At 42.7% G+C, this 11,427-nt stretch overlaps 1 pseudogene; it reads left to right on the top strand.

Moving 5' to 3' along the window:
- The first annotated feature begins 3,106 nt into the window (after window positions 1–3,106).
- On the top strand, window positions 3,107–5,189 carry LOC116484190 (lithostathine-1-beta-like; annotated as a pseudogene).
- Window positions 5,190–11,427: the final 6,238 nt, after the last annotated feature.

Below are 11,427 nucleotides of genomic sequence, written 5' to 3'. Positions count from 1 at the left end.
GGGTCACAGATTCAGGAATCTTGTAAGAAAATAAGCATGGAAGAAAATCAACCAGAGCACTACTAAAATTTGGGGTTATACAGTCAAAGGTTTTATTAGCCTATCCTCAACAACACTTGGGAAAATAAATTTTAGGATCTTTCTTTGTTTCTTTAAGAATTTATCTATATTTCTAAAGCCATCTTCGTAACAACTTTTAAAATGATAACCATTTAATAGTTGGAATCTTTGAACATTTTGAGTATAAAGTGCCAGAGAATACAATTATAGGTTATTTAACTATGGGGACATGTTCTAAAAAACGCATCCTTAGGTGATTTCATTTTCACATGAACATCAAAGACTGTACTTACACAGACCTAGATGGGATAGCCTACCGAACACTGGAGGAAAATTGAACAAAGCGTCAGTAGCGTAAGACTTTATTTGAAAATGTTCTGGCTGGGCGCGGTGGCTCACACCGGTAATCCCAGCACTTAGGGAGGCCGACGCGGGGGGATCACGAGGTCAGGAGATCGAGACCATCCTGGCTAACAGGGTGAAACCCCGTCTCTACTAAAAACACAAAAAACTAGCCGGGCATGGTGGCGGTTACCTGTAGTCCCAGCTATTCGGGAGGCTGAGGCAGGAGAATGGCGTGAACCCGGGAGGGGGAGCTTGCAGTGAGCACTCCAGCCTGGGCGACAGAGCAAAACTCTGTCTCAAAAAAAAAAAAAAAGAAAAGAAAATGTTCTTGGCCTAAGAAGAGTCCCAAGGGCCATTCTGACTTGGGGCAGGAAGGTGAAATGTTTTATGGGGCTTTAGCAAGGGTACTTCAGCCACTATCAAGAATAGAGGGACTGTTCTGGAGGATTCACAGTCATAAATTGAGTAATTTGAATTTACTCAAAAGATATGAAGATAAATTGTTAGGGGATGAAGTATTATACAAGTGGAGATTTTTGGAGGAGGGGGACATTAGCTGAAAGGGCATGAACATGAAAGTCCAGAGGAAATGTTTTAGGTATCAAGTCTTTTGGTTCTTTCACATGGGAAATAGAGTAATTGTTCCCCTTATACAAGTTTGAGTGAGGTTCATCGCAGAGGAGCATGAATTATTTGCCATGCTGTGCTATGCAGAATTATGACCCCCATGACCCTTGATCTTATGTAATGTGTGCCCTATGAGTGTGAGCAGAACCTGTAAATAGGATGAGATTGAAAAACCACAACTATGTTATAGTATGGCAAAAGGGATTCTTGAAGATACAACAAAGGTTACTAATTCATTGACTTTGCATCAATAAGAAAGGAGGTTTTGGGAGATTCCTGGAGGGGCCCAGTCTAATCACAGGAGCCATTTGAAAGCAGATAATTTTCTCTGATTGGCAGCATAAGGGGAAGTCAAGAAAAAATTCAAAGGTCACAAAGAATTCACTGTCCTGTTGCTAGCTTAGAAGACAGAGCGGTTCTTGTTCCAAGGAATCTAGCTGAGACTGGCACCTAAGCTGATAGCCAGCAAGGAAGTGGGAACTTCAGTGCTACAACTCTACAACTACAAGGAACTGAATTCAGTCAATAACCTGAATGAGAGTGAAAGTTTGTCACACAGCCAAGTTAAACTAATAAACTGACTTTACAGGGGAAAAACATATATGGGGATTAGTCTGGAATCCTCTTGTGAGTTATAATCACCTTCTCCAAAGATCAAAGACCTGGTACCTCTAAAATTTTAATGAACAGATCTTAACCTATCTTCTGGTGTATTATAAGGCTATTTTAATCTATGCTAAGGAGTCAACGTGAAGGAAAATTCATAGGTCTGGCCCTATTGTGTTCTTTAATTGGCTAAATAGAGAAAATGCCAATGTTGAAAAGAACCAATAGGAAATTCTACCGGATGGTAGGATCAGAAGGCAAGCCAGCAAATCCAATAAGGGAGATTCTCAGAAAGAACCTGGAGCTCCTTTTGCAAAAGACAGAGAGTGATCTTGATCGTCTTAAAAGGGTGCTCAACAGAGGAAGCAAAGCATGGGCTTTTCAGCTACTTGTGGGACAGTCAAATTGAAATGCATGAATGGTTTGAGAAGTACATGAAGGTTATAACAAGGTGATGCAGGCAGTGGTCTTGTCAGGAAATGGACAGTGCAGGACTGACCATACACGGACTGAAAGAGCCTGCAAGTGGAGGATGCTCAGAGACCAAAACAAACAAACAACAACAACAAAAACAGTATGTTAGAATAAGAAAGAGAAAAAAAGAAGAATTGAGTTTTGGCTCCACTTTCTTCCATAGTACAGTATTGGATAAGTCAATTAAGTTACCAATATTGTAAACTCTATTTGTCCCACTGCTCCAAACAGGGATGCTCCATAACCATTCAGCAGCTCCCTTGTCCCTGTGTCTCAAAGACGGCCCTACTCCAGGTTCTCACTCTCTCTGCCTCTACTACTTCTGGCCTAGCCTGTATACCAGCTGCCAAGATTCCTGGAAGGTCTCAGCTGCTTGCTGGATCTTCAGGGCTACAGGATAGGACATCTGGTTTCTGCTAAGCAAGGGCAAGGTCTGCCTTGAACTTGGAAAGTTTTCCAGTTTAGGGGAAGGGACTTCATCTGTGGCCATTCCCAGGATATGCCAGGAAGAGCTCCTCTTGATGCCAGAATCTCTTACTGTCAATGCCCTCTGTAGGACCGCTGTCTCCCACTCCTTGCTCCACCCCAGGCTTAAATACTGTGGCTCTTCTCTCAGACCCTGTTATAAATCTCTACCATTACCTCGCCTGAAAAGCCACCTCAGATTCAGCCAACAGTTATGTGGGCATTACAGGAGAAGGGCACCTTTAACAAGGGCTATAATCTAAAATCCTGGGGAAGATACAGCATTATCTGTCCAAGAGGTGTCAGCAGTAATGAAGACTCAGTAGGAGCCAAAGTTATTCTGGGTTACTGAGTCTGTATAGTTTCCAGATTCTCAAGAGAAATATATGGGAATATAGATATCTCAGAGGACCTTCCTGCTGTCAGGAATTCATAGGAGGATCTAAGGAAGGTAATAGGTGCTCTGATCTCATTCTCTCAAACCCTCTTCCCTGTGTTCTCCTATAGAGATTGCTGATTTGGTCCTTAGGCAAGAGATTCACTGCTGCTCAGCATGGCTCAGACCAACTCATGCTTCATGCTGATCTCCTGCCTAATGTGCCTGTCTCTGAGCCAAGGTGAGATTTTTCCCCCACACATCCCACAACCCCAGCCCTGAAGCCCTCACTCCATCCTCATGCATATGAGTTCATTTGAGACAAGGCAGAGTCAAGTTCAGGGGTTGTTTTGTGTTGTTCAGTGATATTTATTGCTGATCTCATCCCATTCAAAAACATTCTCACCTCACTAGGGAGTTAGAGATGGAACTTAGCATGACCCTTTATCAGTGACCACAGCAGTTGGCATTGATTTATCATATTAACGCTACTCATGATGAGGGGTTTGAGGATGTCTGTATGTAGACAGTCATTAGTGGAATGGGGAACTGAGGGGAGCTTTGTATGTAGAGAAACCGGACAGGCTTGAGAAAGGCAGAAGCCTGAGTCCTTCAAGGAAGAAAAAGCCAGAAGTAAAAGGGACAATGGGGACAGTTTTCATGAGCCTATTCATTGTGTGCTCTTGTCTTGAGCAAAGACACCTTCAGAGACTATAGGTAAGATGCAGCAGGGCAGAAGTGACCAATTACTTCATGACCTATAGCATCCTTCTATTCTTATAAAGAATCCTCAGAAGCTCCTACCTCATATTTTAGCCTTTGCCTTGCCCTGAGGGTCTTTCTTGTCTCTCTTTTCTCAGGACAGGAGGGCCAGGCTGAGTTGCCCAAGTCCCGTATCAGCTGCCCAGAAGACACCAATGCCTATGGCTCCTACTGCTACTACTTTTTCCTCCTTTACTGAGTGCTCCATTTTCTTCTCCAACAGCTCTACTGACAGAACATGAATTCGGGTTACCTGGTGTCTGTGCTCACCCAGGCTGAGGGTGCCTTCCTGGCTTCACTGATTAAAGAAAGTGGCACCAAGGACGGCAATGTCTGGATTGGCCTCCATGACCCCCACCGGCTCAGTCTGCTGCATCTTCTACCTCCTGATTATCAGGTTCCAGAGAGAAGACAGAGGTTCGATGTCTGGCACCTCAAGCACCAGTTTTTACCATATTATGAAAAAAGCAACCTCTCTATAAATCCTGTAATGTAAAGGATATTAAGGTTCTCTATAGGTTCTTAAAGATGAGCTTAAGGCTGAATTTCCTCTGTGTTTCAGGCATTCATGGATAAACTCATTCTGTCTACTTCTAAGGTAGCATCTTTATGTATCTATTACGTACCTCTTATCTATTGTGTTATCATCTCCGTTATAGAAGAGCCTTTTGTAGACCATATAGAAAAAGAGAATAGAGGAGGAGCTACTGCTGTCAATTCGGAACCGCAAGGTATACTAAATAATATATCAACAACTAATGGCCATCTAATGCTATGCTGGATATGAACTTTTGGGGCCTCAGGAAAGAAAAACCAGGAACCAGTTTCAATAATGAGGTTTCATGGTTCCCTGTGGCAAATTTAGAACACTTATCGTTTGGCAGGACACAGAGAGGTAGGTGAACATTCCAAGAAAGAAGAAGCTTAGAGAAAATGTGGAGGAAATAATATGACACTTAGAGAAAAAGGAAGGTTTATTCTTGTCTTATGTCTTGACCTGTTTCTGAGTGCGAACACAAACCAGGTGTTTCTATCTCTTTCTGAGTCACGTCTGCTCCTGTTCTGGCCCTTCCCCATCTAGAACTGTCATTGGCACTGGAGCAGTGGGTCCCTGGTCTCCTACAAATCCTGGGACATTGGAGCCCCAAGCTGTGCCAATACTGCCTACTGTGCTAGCCTGACTTCAAGCTCAGGTGAGAAGCACAGAATCCACACACTTATTGCCATCCTCTCCTATTTATCTCTGAGGATCGACCAGGGACTGGGATAGAGGAAGGGTGAGCTCCTCATTTAGGAAATAGTGGAGCGTTTCCTCTTTATTTTTGCTGAGTCCTGCAGCCAGGAGGGTAATACATTCTGATCCCCTCAGTCTGAATCTTCTCATTGGCTTATAGGATTCAAGAAATGGAAGGATGATTCTTGTTAGGAGAAGTTCTCCTTTGTTTGCAAGCTCAAATACTGGAGGCAACTGTAAAATGGTTGTCTAGAATTAGTCTACCAGTTACTATGGAGTAAAGGAATTAAACTGGACCATCTCTCTCCATATCAATCCGGACCATCTCTTCTCTGCTGAATTTGCATCAATGACCTTTAGTATCTTTACCTACCTCAATCTCTGGAGCCCTAAACAATAAAAATAAACATGTTTCCCCATGGTGCTGTCTTCTGTGTCTGCTATTTCCCCACCTAATGCCTGGGTACTTGGGATGGGAGTGATTGTAGCACTCTAGAGTTTGCTTTGGCCCATTCACTTTTAAAAACTTTGTCCACATACAGCATTAGGAGATACATCTAATGCTAAATGACGAGTTAATGGGTGCAGGAAATCAACATGGCACATGGATACATATGTAACAAACCTGCACATTGTGCACATGTACCCTAAAACCCTGAAGTATAATTAAAAAAAAAAAAAAAAAAAAACTTTGTCCACATATCATGCATGTTGGACTCAAGGGTTTATGAACATATGGTGGCCTTGCTTATGACAAGGTTAAGAAGTTAAGGATTTCACTCACCACCCACATATTTCCATGGACCTAGTGTCAGAGAAATTATTACTGTTGATTTACAAGTGACTGGAGTGTTTTGTACTCTAAAGGGGTTCACATACTTGTGGTCTGAGGAGGGAATATCTGTGCTTGGTTATATAAGTTGAAGCTATGACTGAAGTGATAATTTGAGAATTATCAGGCCTACAGTGTCGAATGCATTGGTGTTGGAATGATTAGAGGCTTGGTGGCCAGCAATATTGGTTAAATGGCACTCCTGGAATGAACAGCTAAATGAAAAATAAATTAGATTAATGAAATACTCAGGCATACTTATTTAATAATCCTATCTTCACATACAGTCAAATTCCGAAGTACTGCTATTAGGACTTTAATGAATTAATTTTGTGGGAACACCATTCAGGCCATAACACCAACAGCATCAATGATACTATTACCCGGGATTTAATAAAACAATGCAATCGAAAGGCACATATTGTCAGTCTGAATTAAAACAACAACAACAACAAAATCTATTTATAAGCTACGAATAAATTGACTTAGATTCAAAGACACTGTGGAGATGAAAGTGACTCCATCTTGGGTGCTAATCTGCCATGTTGACTTTTGATTAGCCCCAGTCCTGGGAATGCTTCCTGATTCCTACATTATTTACTGTCCTTAGGGTAAGAACATATACTTACTAGAAATCTTGCCTTTAGATAAAAACAATCTTGAGGTCTTTGCACAAATTATAGGCTATAGTGAACGTAGCATTCTTGTCTGTTTGGAAGGGTTGCCTCTAATTGTCTCTATAGAGCACGTGCACTCTTTCCCTGTGGTACATAAGCTCTGGGGCCAGGGAGTAACTGTGTAGAGATCTCCCTGTCTGTGGCCACCAAGACCACGCTTCTGTCTATACATTCCCCAGCAAATCACCCTTTACTGACAAACTGGACTGTTCTGCCTCATTCTTTAGTTTCTTTGCTCCTTTTGTGTTTGGTGGTTGCTTTGCATATATGGTCATTTATGAAACAACTGGGGAGTCAGTCAATAGGGGTCCAGGAACCAAATTATGGGCAAAAGGCAGGAAACATATGTGGAGGAAATCCTGGCGGGCCCCCCTCATCTATGTGGGGTGGTGTTGGCTACTTGCTAGATGCCTGTGGACCATCGCGTGAGTACAGGGATGCCCTGAAAATGCTGGAGGGTCTAGAATGCTTGTTAGTAGAAAGTCTTACAGCTCACTGTAAGGAAGTTCACCAGGTGGCTGAGACAGAGGGTTGGCCACTGTTACGGATTGTGGGAATGGCCACAGAAGTGTAGTTAGCAGCTGAGATGAAGGTACTAAGACTAGAGGAAGAATTACCGTTAGAAAAGGATATGAGGACCTCCACATCCATGTTTGCATCTAGTCTGGCAGATAAGCTCAAAACTCAGGATACTCACCTGGAACCCCTAGTCTGCTGCTCTGTATGGTTAGGTGGGAGAAAGCTGTGTTGGCCAAAAGTGCAAGCTGTTCTTCCTAAATTGGACCGGAATGATAAGACTTGTTGTCCTTAGGAAACAATTAGTGAGTGAAATGAAGACATACCTCAGGAGGAGGAGGAGAATTATCCTTCCCTTTTGAGAGCAAGACCTCTCATGCAATGGAAAACAAAAGCCCAACACCTGCAGCCAGGTAGTAATGGACAGCCTTTTCAGGAAACTTCAGTGTCCAAAATTACACCTTGGCAGAATTATTGAACATAGCAAAAACTTTCAAAGAGCAGCCAATAGAAAGCTGAGCCATATGGATGATGCAGCTAAGAAACCCTAGCGTGAATGGCATTTCCTTAGCAGAAAGTGAAGCTGATAAAATGAGTACTGTAACCACCCAATCCACTTTGAGACAGCGTTGCATAGTGCTGGAACTGTTGAGAGCAAGCACAGTCTTATAGACCAGATTATCCTGGCTGTGACAGAGGCTTGGCCAAATGAAGGGGACTTTCTAGGTCAAACTCTGGTAAGGTGAACTCTGGAGGAAACAAGGACCAATTTAAAGGTCACGCTCAGGCCATCTATGCCCAGCAATTTGCAGGACCAGATAAGGCCATGTTTACCATGGGCAAAATATATATATATATAATAATAATAAGTTGTTGCAAGCTGCCCTGTCCCCACCACCCCTGGAATGGGTATGGTTCTTTCCTATGCCTCTTAAGCCCTCTTGTGGGACAAGATATATATTACATGAGGCAGCTGTAGCTAATCTTGGAAAAAATGAAAAGGAAAGAGATAAGGTCTGTCTGATTACTAAAAAAAAGGTGGGTGGTGGGGAGGCGGGGTGGAGAAGGAGAAGCCAAGTCTGCTGGACTGAAAAAGGGAGGAATGAACAGCCTAGTTAGGATTACCAGGAAGCAGATATGGTATGATCTGATCTCAGCTGGAGAAGACAAAAAATAGATCAGAAACACAATGTCATACTAGTGGGCCTTTGGAAAAACCTGGCACCTGATCAACATGTTAGACTACTTCCTAGTGCCCACCATAATAGGGAGTAGAAGAGGAAACTTCACATAAAAGAACCCCAATCTCTGCATTCCAGGGGCGACTCCTCCCCAGCCTAGAGACTGTTGCCTCCACCTGCCAGCAATAGGGGGCAAACAGGCCCCACGTGGATCTCACGATCTACTGAAGTCCAAAAAACAAGCAGAAAGGCTTAGCCTTAGTGGACATAGGTGAAAAATGCACCATAATTCATGGAAACCCAAAGAGACATCCTGGTAAGTAAGCAGCTGTGGATGGTTAAGCGGGGGTGAACAATCTGAGTGAAACAAACTCCTTTCCTCGTTTGTACTGGGCAGAGTACCCCCACTTATTATGTTTTTATCTTATTTATTCCATAAAACACCTTCAGTAAGGACGTCCATTTAGAATGCACTTTACAAATGTCTATGAGGGAATTAGCCCATGAGTTTGGGTGGTAAAAGCTATTTTAAGAGGGGAAGCAAAATGGGAACGGGTACACCTTCCTCCTCCACTGTGTTTATTAATGTGAAACAATACCCTCTTTCTGGTGAGATAAAAGAAATGACAGGCACCATGCAGGAGCTGGCCAAAGTTAATGTTATATGGCCGTTCCAGAGTCCTTTCTAGAGTCCTGTACGGCCAGTAAAAAAAATGATGACACCTGGAACATGAGAGTAGACTACCAGGAACCAAATAAGATGGTTCCAGAGACATACATCACTAAGCCTAACATAATCTAAGTGATACAGCAAATAATACCAAAATAGCGCTTTGCACCCTGACTCACGGAACCAATTTGCTTTTACTTGGAACAGCAAACAATGGACATTTCAAGTGCTGCCCCAGAGTTATTTCCACGGCCCCACTATTTCTCATGGAATGATTGCCAGAGATTTAACTTTGTGTTCACTGCCACCTGCTGTTAAACAGTTTCATTATAACAATGACATTATGCCAACTTCTGAAGACTCGCTATTGCTACAGCAGCACCTCCATGCATTGTGCACTCTTCTCCAATCCAGAGGATGGGCCATCAATTCACAAATGACACAAGGACCAGGATTGGCTGAGCAGTTCCTAGGGGTCACTTGGTTGGGTAAGACATGCCTTATCCCAGGCACAATCATTGATAAAATACAGTTTGCCATGCCTAAAGCAGTTAAACAGTTGCAAAGTTCCCTAGGTCTTTTGGAATATTGTCAGGCTTTCATTCCACTTTTAGCGCAATGTTTTCATGCTCTGTACTGACTAGTGAAGAAGGGATCTAGTTGTTGCTGGGATAAAGAACAAGAAGACGCATTTGAGAAGGCCAAAATATTAGTGGCTCAGGCACAAGCCTTAGGTCGTCCCTTCCCAAGGTGCCAAAGTCCTTGCATGCGAACATAAGGCCTGAGGGGATCAGTTGGGTAGAAGAGTTGTGTCCCAGACCTGTATCAGCTATTCTCCAAGCCTCCACTTTACAAAAGTGGCATGTGTCCCTGCAACAACATAGTGCCTTCTCCATGAGTCCCTTGGGAATGAACTGCATGCTATTTTAGAGCCAGTGCCATATATGGGGCCAATGCTATCGATGGGACCAGTGCTGCCCTTATTGAGGAACTCTCACAGGAGATGCCTCCAATAGTGCACAAAGGCACAGCCCCCATTCCTGAAAATGATTGGTGCTCCAATGGACAAGAGCTAATCCTTATATATGGATGGCAGTAGCTGTACAACCATGGACAGATACTATCTGGTTTGAGATAGGAATGTAGCAAAGCAGTGGGAAGAACTCTGAGGTGCATGGTTTGTTTGTACCCATGAGCCACTGCCTATAGTTCTCTGTACATATAATTGGGCAGTATTTAAAGGTCTTACAATTGGCTTGCCCAGTGGGCCCAAGATGACTGACACGTGCTTTGAAAGCCTTATGGGGAGCTGCTATGTAGAAAGACATTTGGGAAAGGCTGCAAGAACTCACTGCAAGCTTAATTGTGTATCATGTTTCAACAACAGTCAGATTCACCTCCTGGAAACATGGAAGCTGATACTCTAGCAAAAATTAGAACACTAGCTCCCTTGCAATTATCTGAACTAGCTGATTGGTCCATAAACACAGTGGGCATCACATTGCAGAAGTGTGCTGACAAATAGCAAAGGGAACAAGATTGCACCTCTACTATGCAGATTTAGTGGTGAGAGTAATGAACTGACCCTGCCATGTCCCACAAACACCTGGACAGAAACAAGGTGAATATATACACATACACACATAGGACAGCTGCTCTTGTAAGAACCTGGCAGATAGACTACATCAGACCCCTGTCAGGCATCTTGGAACAAAAGCATGCACTAAGGTGTGTGTATACTGCCAAGAGATTGTTGCAGCCTCCCCTAGAAAAATGGCAAACCAAACAACCATTATTAAGGGCTTGGAAAAATTCAGTGTCATGTATAGATACCCTCCATGCATTGATAACAATGGAGACATGTGTTTTACTGGATATGATGTCCAAGATTGGGTACATGAAAAAGATACAGACTGGAGATTTCACATGCCATATAATCCCCAAGTAGCAGGGTTGATTGAAATGGAAAATGACATTTTGAAGGCACAACAGCAAGCACTCTCACATTCCAATACCTTGCATTTCCAGGGAGTTGATTCACTGGATGCATAAGAAAATGAAAACCAATAAGCAAAAAGTAAAATATTCAATCTCTTAGTTATTGCAATATATAATAGTTAAAATGAAAGTAAAAGAGAGTGCTGGGTTGGAACTTAAGGCTGGAGCAAATTTTGATATGGGCCTGTCTGAGCTCATGCCACTAACCTCAAAGCTATCCACAAAAGGGAAGATTATTCCAGGACAAAAGAAAGTACCTCAGACCAGTGGTTACCAAAAAGATAGTCAATATGAGAGAAAGAACAACCAGTAACTATTGAAACAAGAGGATATAGTGTGAAAGAATTTTTTCATGTTGCAGATCAGCATCATTAGCTTTTTGAGAAAATTGAAATAAATGGATTCTGAGAGTAACTAATTTAGGAGCAGTATCTTTGGTTTCAAATGCTGCAGAGTGAAACAGCATGTTTGGGTTAATGCAGGACCCACAACTCACTATTGAACAATTGCAAATGGGTATAAATTATCCAGACACATGAGGTAAATCCCGAGGGAACCACCAGCCTGGTGGACTGGACGAAAGCCATTGTGAGATCTGTTTATC

The sequence above is a fragment of the Hylobates moloch genome, unplaced genomic scaffold, assembly GCF_009828535.3.
Source record: "Hylobates moloch isolate HMO894 unplaced genomic scaffold, HMol_V3 SCAFFOLD_15, whole genome shotgun sequence".
In the NCBI taxonomy this organism is placed as follows: Eukaryota; Metazoa; Chordata; class Mammalia; order Primates; family Hylobatidae; genus Hylobates; species Hylobates moloch.
This window is presented reverse-complemented; position numbering and strand designations above follow the sequence as displayed.